This window comes from Chrysemys picta, chromosome 1 (genome assembly GCF_011386835.1).
Source record: "Chrysemys picta bellii isolate R12L10 chromosome 1, ASM1138683v2, whole genome shotgun sequence".
Taxonomy (NCBI): Eukaryota; Metazoa; Chordata; order Testudines; family Emydidae; genus Chrysemys; species Chrysemys picta.
The window spans coordinates 350,665,963-350,675,401 of record NC_088791.1 but is presented as its reverse complement, the minus strand read 5'-3'; the positions used below and the strand labels follow the sequence as shown (position 1 = coordinate 350,675,401).

Sequence of the window (9,439 nt, the reverse complement as noted above, 5' to 3'; positions counted from 1 at the left end):
AGCATGGAGGTGATAGTACTCGTCACTGGAATAATTATATGAATTTTTCAACATGGGCAAGCCGTTTTCTCCTAGCTTCATGAATGAAGTCAGCTGAACTGTTATGCCTGGAACTTTCAAAAAAAAACAATTCAGCCAGAAGCAGAAACCCAGTATGGGAATTTTTCAGTCCAAACAGTGACAATTTTGCAAACTTGTAAGCAACTGAAAATAAGGTCTTCAAATTGAACGTGCCAGACTGCCCTAACTAAAAGTAGTGCCACCGTCACTATGTACAATGGCCAATCCATAAGAAAATAAGAATATAATAATAGCCATACTGGGTCAGACCACAGGTCCATCTAGCCTAATATCCTCTCTTCTAACAGTGGCCAGTACCAGATGCCCCAGAGTGAATGAACAGAACAGGAAATCATGGAACGATCAATCCCCTGTTGCTTATTCCCAGCCTCTCGCAAACAGAGACTAGGAACACCTTACCTCCCCATCCTGGCTAATAGCCATTGATGGACCTATCCTCCATGAATTTATCTAGTTCTTTATTGAACCATGTTATAATCTTGGCCTTTTTCTCTGCATCCTGTCCTCAGGTGACATGTACCCAGTCAATATGGGGATAGTTGAAATAACCCAGTATTGATTAGTTTGGTTTATTTTATTTTATTTTAGTAGCCTGTTTAATCTCCCTGAACATTTCACAGTCAATATCACAATCCTGGTCAGGTGGTTGGTTATATATGCCTACAGCTATATTCTTATTATCTGACCTGGAATTTCTATCCATAGAGATTCTATGGAACATGTGGATTCATTTAAGATTTTTACTTCATTTGATTCTACATTTTCTTTCACATATAGTGCCACTTCCCCACCAGCACGACCTGTTCAGTCCTTCCAATATATTTTGTACCCTGGTATTACTGTGTCCCATTGATTATCCTCATTCCACCATGTTTCTGTGATACCTGTTATATCAATATCCTCATGTGATACGAGGCGCTCTAGTTTGCCCATTTTATTATTTAGAATGTTATCGTTGGTATATAAGCACTTCAAAATCTTGAGTCCTTTTAGCTGTCTGCCATTACATGATGTAATCGAAAGGGACACTTTCATTTGATTGTTTCTCATCAGATCCTGCCTGTATTTTATCATTTTCCATCTTCCCATCCTCACTCAGACTTAGAGAATCTCCATTAATAGATCGTACCCTTAGGGATGTCTTTGTCTGAACCACATGTTCCTCCGCACCTGTTGGGTTTCCCCGAGCTCTTAGTTTAAAAACTGCTCTATGACCTTTTTAATTTGAAGTGCCAGTGATCTGCTTCCATTTCAGTTCAGGTGGAGTGCATCCTTCCTGTATAGACTCCCAAAAGTTTCCCTATTTGTGAATCACATTCAGCTAAACACTTGTATCCAATAAAGTCAGTGGCAAGGAGTTCCACAGGCTAAATATTGATTCTATTAACAATTTTCTTTTCTTGCTGTTATATGTTCAGACTTTCAATATTATTGAATGTTCCCTGGTCCGTGTTATGAGTCACAGTAAACATTATTGTCTGATCTACTTTCTTTATTGATAGATTCATAGGGTTCAAGGTCAGAAGGCACTAGGAGATTACATTGTAAAATCATAGAGCTGTAGGGTGAGAAGGAATCACAAGGGTCATCTAGTCTAACCACCTGCCCTGATGCAAGATTTATTATGACTAAACAATCCCAGACAGATGACTTTCCCTTCTCCTTTAGAACACCTCCAGCGAAGGAACTTCCACGACCTCCTTAGGCATCTGTTCAATTGTTCTCCTATTCTTACAGGTAGGAATTTTTTTCTGATATTTCATCTAAATCTGATGTGCTGTAGTTTGAACCCATTGCCTCGTCTCCTTCCCTCTGCAGCAAAATAGGACAACTTTCCTCCAGCTTTTTATGGCAGCCTTCCAACTATTTGAAGACTGTTATCATGGCCCCCGCTTAATCGCATCTTTTTTAAACTAAACATGCCTGGTTCCTTCAGCCTTTGTTCATATAGCTTGTATTTCCTCCCTTTGATCATCTTTTTCACTGGCCTCTGGATCCTCTCCAGGTAATCTACATCCTTTCTATACAGCAGTGACCAAAATTGGACTCACCCCTCTAACTGAGGACTAACCAGTGCTGAATAGAGTGTTACTATTTCCTACTGTGACTTGCACTCTATGCCTCCACTAATACAATCTAACATTGCATTTGCCTTTTTTTGAATCAGCAGGAAAAAATCCAACTTCTGAGAGATGTAGTTATATCAATCTAATCCCGGTGTAGACACCATGAGCTCAACGGAAGAATTCTTCCCTCAATCTAGCTACCACTTCTCAGGGAAACAGCAAAGAGTCCTGTGGCACCTTTAGACTAACAGACATATTGGAGCATGAGCTTTCGTGGGTGAATACCCACTTCTTCGGATGCATGTAGTGATAATTTCCAGAGGCAGGCATAAATATGCAAGCAAGAGTGAGTCAGGCTAGAGATAATGAGGTTAGTTCAATCAGGGAGGATGAGGCCCTCTTCTACCAGTTGAGGTGTGAACATCAAGGGAGGAGAAACTGCTTTTGTAGTTGGCTAGCCATTCACAGTCTTTGTTTAATCCTGAGGTGATGGTGTCAAATTTGCACATGAACTGAAGCTCAGTAGTTTCTCTTTGAAGTCTGGTCCTGAAGTTTTTTTGCTGCAGGATGGCTACCTTTTACATGCATCCGACAAAGTGGGTATTCACCAACGAAAGCTCATGTTCCAATACGTCTGTTAGTCTATAAGGTGCCACAGGACTCTTTGCTGCTTTTACAGATCCAGACTAACACGGCTACCCCTCTGATACTTCTCAGGGAAGTGGATTACATACATACAGCGACAGGAGAACCCCAGCCGTTGGTGTTAGTATCTACACTGAATTGCTATGGCAGTGCTACTGTAGCATTCTAAGTGTAGACAATCCCTCAAGCAGATCTTCTAGACAAGGATTCAGTCTGGCTCTGCAGACATGGGGAGTTGGAGAATCCACCACTTCCTAGCGCAGTTTCTTCCAACAGTTAATCACCCCAGCTTCCATCCATTGATTCTTGCTCTGCCTTTCTCTGCTAGATTACAGAGCCCGTTATTACTATTGAAGGTGAATAAATGAAGCTCTTTAAGTCTTTCATTGACAGGCATTTTCTCCAGCCTCCAATAAATTTTGTGGGGGTTTTTTTGCCCCCTCTCCAATTTTTCAACATCCCTTTTGAAATATGGACCCCGGGACTGGACACAGTCAATTTCACCAATGCCACGTGAAGAGTTAAAATCCTTCCCCTGCTCCAACTCACCACTCCCCTGTTTATGCAGCCGAGGATCAAATCAGCCCTTTTCATCGCAGCATCGCATTGGGAACTCATGCTGAGTTTGTTGCCCACAGTGACCCCTAAATCCTTTTCAGGGACTCTGCGTTCCATAATATTTTTGGGGAGATCTGCTGCTGATTGTCTGCCTACTTCTGGTTCCAAAGGAGATGTGTGGTGCATCAGTCCGTTTGTAACTCTGAAGTTTCTAATTGTAAGGTTCTATTACACATGTTCCTTTTTCTGCAAGATTAACAAGTTTACTTTCTCCCTCTAGGAATCAGTCTAAATTTTTTTCTAGGATTTCTTTGGTTCTTAAAATAGTTAATAACCTCCTTTTTGTTATCCTGAACATTGCTAAGAATGGATTTTTCCCTTATGTTTTAACATCCCTTATCAATTTTCATAACTTCCAGTTTGTATTGCTTGCTATCTATTTCCCTTTTTCCCATATGTTCTACTTTGATCCCCGATCACATCTGCTGCCTTCACTTTGCCACGGAACCGGGGTTTGTCCAAAGTTCTCTATTTTCTTGACTGTGGAATCATGACTTTTTGAATATCTAATCAACTCTTCTGAAAGAACTCCCAATTTTCCTTCCTGTTTTTCTGTCTTCATTTTTCCTGCCAATCAGTTTTGCTGATAATTTGCCTCAGCTCTGGGGATTTAGCCCATTGGAAGTAATAAGGGTCTATTGATATTACTGGTTGGGAACTCTTCTCTGTTTGTCCATTTAAATGTCATCAGTTCGTTCTTCATTTTGCTCTCTGCTATCATATGCCCACTTCTTTGTCTCTTCACTAAACTGAACAGTCCCAGACTTTTCAATCTGTCTGCATATGGGAACCCTTTCAGAGAGACTGAGTAACCAAAACTGAGCGCATATCCAGAGCAGGTTATTCTTCATCCCATTCCTTAGGCATCCAAACATTGCCTTTGTTTTGCCCACTGCTGCGAACGAGCAGGTGTTTCCATGGAGCTGCTGTCAACGATGCCCACTGCGGTATGTTTTATTTGGGATGATTTCCCCAGCACATGTCTTGGCAATGTTTTTCCCCCCCCCCAATCTCAGATTTTGAGCAATCAAGTGAAAACAGAACTCCCTACAGCATGGACTTTTTAGCCTGGGTTTCACTCCATTAAGGTAAAACTTTTTAAAATAGGTCAAGAAACTTTCCCTTTGTCTGTTGTTCTCTGGGCTGGAGGGACGGAGCAGCCATGCCATAGGCAACTTAAGCCAGGTATAATCATATATTATCAGATTATGCCTGGAACCACTTATCTGAACTCCAAATGTGTAAGTAGATCAGAATGTTTAACTAAACGCGATTAGGATTATGTCTTTTCTTTCTTACTGGCTTGTGGACTCTTCTGGTCTCATCCCAGATGCTTTTGTATGCTCGTAACCTTTAAGGTGACCCCTCAGGAAAGCTATTTTGGGTGCTTGATTTTTGAAATTGCTCTTTTAAAATCTAGCAAAAGCCTAAGTTCCAGATGTATTTTCTTTTTGTTTTTAATAACAATGACCTTTTTTAAGAACAGGATTGGATGTTTGGTGTGCTAAGAGGTTTGTGCATGTTGTTCGATTAGCTGGTAACCACAGCTAATTTCATTTGTTTTCTTTCTCAGCTCTTCCCTGGATGGTACCCCTCAGGGAGGAAGTTGCAAGAGCTCCTTCCTGGGATCAAAGGTTTTATTTGTTTGCATTTGGGTGGTGGCAGCGTTTGCCAAGCCAGGGTCGGAGAAAATGTGAAACCTTGGGAGTTTAGTACAAGCCTTAAACTTTAAGGCAACTAATAATTTTTAAAATCCTTGCGGGCCCCACTTCTGTACTCAGAGTGACAGAGTTCAGATTCAGCCTTAACAGGAACAATGATGGATAGCCAGTATTCACACTCACTTCCTGTTGGTGCTCATTAAGCTTTCTCAGACCATGACATGCAGGAATTATTGATGCAGGGAGCCCCATAGAATATGGAATTGGCATTAGTAGGGTCAGTTGTTCATAATTCATTTCTCTAAATAATGAACATGTCATTTTTCAGTGTGTGAAGAGCGACCAATCTGCCTCACCCATGAGAAGAGCCTCCAGTAGTGCATGTAGTGTTTCATATGAACATTGTCTCTCCATCCAGGCATTTGTACTGCAACAATCATCCTAAAGCCTGGGCACATACAGGAAGCCACTGGAACTTACGGTACATGCACTAGACACAACTGACTTCACCAACCCCTCCACCTTCATCCTGCTGGGCATTCCTGGCCTGGAAGCAGCCCATGTCTGGATCTCTATCCCATTCTGCATCATGTACATCATAGCCATCTTGGGAAACTTCACCATCCTGTTCACCGTGAAGACAGAGCCAAGTCTCCATGAGCCCATGTACTATTTCCTTTGCATGCTGGCTGTCACCGACTTGGGTGTATCTACGTCCATCCTGCCCAAAATGCTGGCAATATACTGGTTCAATTCCAGAGAGATCGATTTCAGTGCCTGCCTCACCCAGTTGTACTTCTATCACTGCTTCTCTGTGATGGAGTCTGGGATCTTCGTGGCCATGGCTTTGGATCGCTATGTGGCCATCTGCTATCCCCTGAGATATTCCACCATCCTGACAAACCCCGTGATGGCCAATATGGGCCTGGCCATAATGCTGCGCAGTGGCTTGCTTGCATTGCCCTTTCCCTTACTGGTAAGGCAATGGCCATATTGCAGAACCAACATCATCCCCCAGCCGTACTGTGCCCACATGGCCGTGGTGAAGCTGGCCTGCGCCGACACCAGTGTCAGTAGTTACTACGGTCTCTTTGTGGGTAGTCTGTGTAATTGGTCTGGATGTGATTTTTATTGCCCTGTCCTATACCCAGATCCTCAGGGCCATCTTCAGCCTCCCCACAAAGGACGCCCGGAGCAAGACTTTTGGGACCTGCATCTCCCACCTTTGTGTCATCTTAGCCTTTTACATCCCAAGTCTCTTCTTCTCTCTCATGTACCGGTTTGTCCAGAATGTGCCCCTGCATTTCCACATTCTCATTGCCAATGTGTACCTCTTGATGCCCCCTGTGCTAAATCCCATCATCTATGGGGTGAGAACCAAACAGATCCGGGATAGGCTGCTTCGGCTCCTTACTCATAAAGGCACCTAATTTTTTTCTCCTGGTGCTCTGGCTCTCAGACCTCCATGCAGAGCTGGCTGGTGATATGGTGCTGGACAGTCAGAGAGACATTAAATCCTTTCCTGACCTTACTATGCTGTGTTGGTGTGGCAAATTAGGGAATTGATCTATGCACAATTCATAGAGTTGCCACCTTTCTAATTGTTAGTAAATGCCCCACCTCTTCTGCCGAGGACCCACCCCTCTCTCATGCAAAGTAGCCATTTCAGATTTTCCTAGGAATGACAACGTTTTCCAATTTTTCAGGCCTCACCTCATATTGGTAACACCATTGAATCATTGCTTCAGCAGGGAATCATTTGTAAGTGTATTTCAATATGCAACTTTCCAATCCGGCTAGTACAAAAAATGGGTCATGGTGTCTTACTATTGACTATCGAAAGTTGAATCAAGTGACTCCAGGTTGTACAGCTGTTGTATCCAAAATGCCTGACCTGATTCAATCTACCAATCCCAAAGCCACAGTAGAAGGGGTTCAGTTTACATTTCAAGTCTGACCCCAAGGGCTACATAATAGTTTGGCCATGTTCCATGGGCAAATGAAATGAATTTTGTCAAGGTTTTCTAAACCATCTCTTCTATTTTGAAGGGTCAGAATCCATTAGCTATGGATGTAAGAGCTTAAAAGTTCTTCTGAGAACTTTTCATATAGGCCCAGAGTCCACAGCTTGGCTTGGGCTATGGGGGCTGGCTAACAGAGAACAATACATAGCTAAGTGGAAGCTGGGGTAAACAAATAACCTTGTGAGTTTCAAGTCAGTGAGCGGAGTCAGCATAACTCCGAATGTTATTGGGCATCCTTATTGCAAGTTATAGACACATGAAGCATTGAGAAAGGCCTCATGGTTACTCCCTAATGCAGGGAGGAGATAGTGGTACAATACGCCTCAGACCCCAGACAGAGTTCAGGAAGAGGCCCGATATAATTGACATGAGTTATGACACCCTCCCCTCACAGATGTATGCCAATCCTAGCCCACAGAAATGCAAGGGTACATTTATAAACAATTATTGTTGTTAAGTACTAATTACTGCCTTTTGCTTTAAATCTCCAGGAATGTACCCGTTGGTCAACCAGGAGAGCTGTTACCTCATTCCCCTGGACCCCAAAATTAGGATTTAACCTATACACTTTAATAGACATAGTTTGGGGGTAATTACCTGTGTGTCAGCAATATGTTAATTTAAGGCTTGGGTGGAGCCATTATGTAATCTTTTAGACCATTGGATTATTGTGCTTATCTTGTCTTGCTGCTAGAACCTGTCCAGGGGCTTGGGGAAACCCATCCCCGTTGCTTCTCTCTGCCCAATGAGCACCCTATATAATCTATTGTAATTAATTGTTCTGCAGGGTCTCTGAGCCTAATAAGCAAAGTGACACTCTTCCAGCGCTGTGCGTAATAAACTCCTGTGCTTGACTCTACACAGTGTGTTGCATCTGAAGAAGTCAGGTTTTTTACCCACGAAAGCTTATGCCCAAATAAATCTGTTAGTCTTTAAGGTGCCACCAGACTCCTTGTTGTTTTTGTAGATACAGACTAACACGGCTACCCCCTGATACTTTACATGGTGTGAATTATTGTTCCTTCAATTTTAAAATGTAGATGACATTTGTTTAGCAATAGAAACTCAAGATATGCAGGATTAAAATGTAATCCAACAAAGTTACAACTAATGGTCCCAGAAGTTTTATTTTAAGTATCACATTGTCTCAAGGAGGTCAATCACCTGCACAAGAAAAGGTGGCTTCAATTCGGGAACTACCCATGCCCACTAACATAACTTCTTTACATTCTTTCTTAGGTTTAGAAGGATACCATCGAGACTTCATCCATAACTTTACTCGCATTGCAGGTCCACTCTATAAACTCTTGAAAAAAGGAGTTGCTTGAATTTGGACAAACAAGCATGCAAATGGAGGGAAATGATCTATTTGGTACATGACATAGCATCAGGAGGTCATCAAGGGATGGAAAAAACCACGCAGTGCCTCACCTTGATAGGTTGGTGGTGGCCATGCATGAAGGCAAATGTACACCAGTACTGTAAAAATTGTTTGGTTTGTGCACACAGTAATCCTACCCCTCACAAAAAAGAATGCTCCTTTAAGATCCCAGATATATGAAGGTCCATGGCAGGCTCTGCAAGTTGATTTTTTGGACCTTTACCAAAAACTCCAAGGGAAAACCAATACCTTCTGGTTGTCATTAGTCTGTTCTCTAAATGGGTGGAAGCATTTCCTTTAAATACTGCTGTAGCCACAGCAAAGGTTCTAATTGAACAAGTGTTTTCTCACTGGGAATTCCCTGCTAGGGTAGAGCCATACAGAGGAGCGCACTTTACTGAACAAGTGTTCCAAAATGCCTGCAATTGTTAGGAATGCAAGAAAAAATTGTATATTCCACACAGACTTCATTCATCAGGGATGGTAGAGCGAAAAAAATCACACCATCAAACATATGCTGCAAAAGCTGGTAGATGCTAATGGACGCAGTTGGGGCACCCTGATTCCTCTCATTTTAATGGCATTCAGGGCAACTCCAGCTGCCTCCACAAATCGTACACCCTTTGAGGTTAGAACTAAACAAACTATGCATGTGCCAGTGGCATGCAAGTATTACAAAAACATTTGTATCAGGTCCACTTGCAGAGAGCTGCCAAATTGGAAAAATCCAAACGAAAGGCAAAAGCCTATTTTGACAAAAATCGAAGAAAAAAAGCTTGCGAGGTTGAAAACCAAGTCATGCTTGTATCTTATGCTGTACCAGAACACAACTTATGTCATCCATAACATGGGCTATATACTATTGTGGACAGATTAAGTGCCTCTGTGTACAAAATTAAAATTGTCCCAAGTAACAAAAAAGTAGATAAGTATTACCATGCGAATCAGCTAGAGTGGCATTGC

The 9,439-nt window shown here is 42.2% G+C and overlaps 1 pseudogene; it reads left to right on the top strand.

Annotated features, from left to right (window-relative positions):
• The first annotated feature begins 4,345 nt into the window (after window positions 1–4,345).
• Window positions 4,346–6,501, top strand: LOC101951212 (olfactory receptor 52R1-like; annotated as a pseudogene).
• The last annotated feature ends 2,938 nt before the right edge of the window (window positions 6,502–9,439 follow it).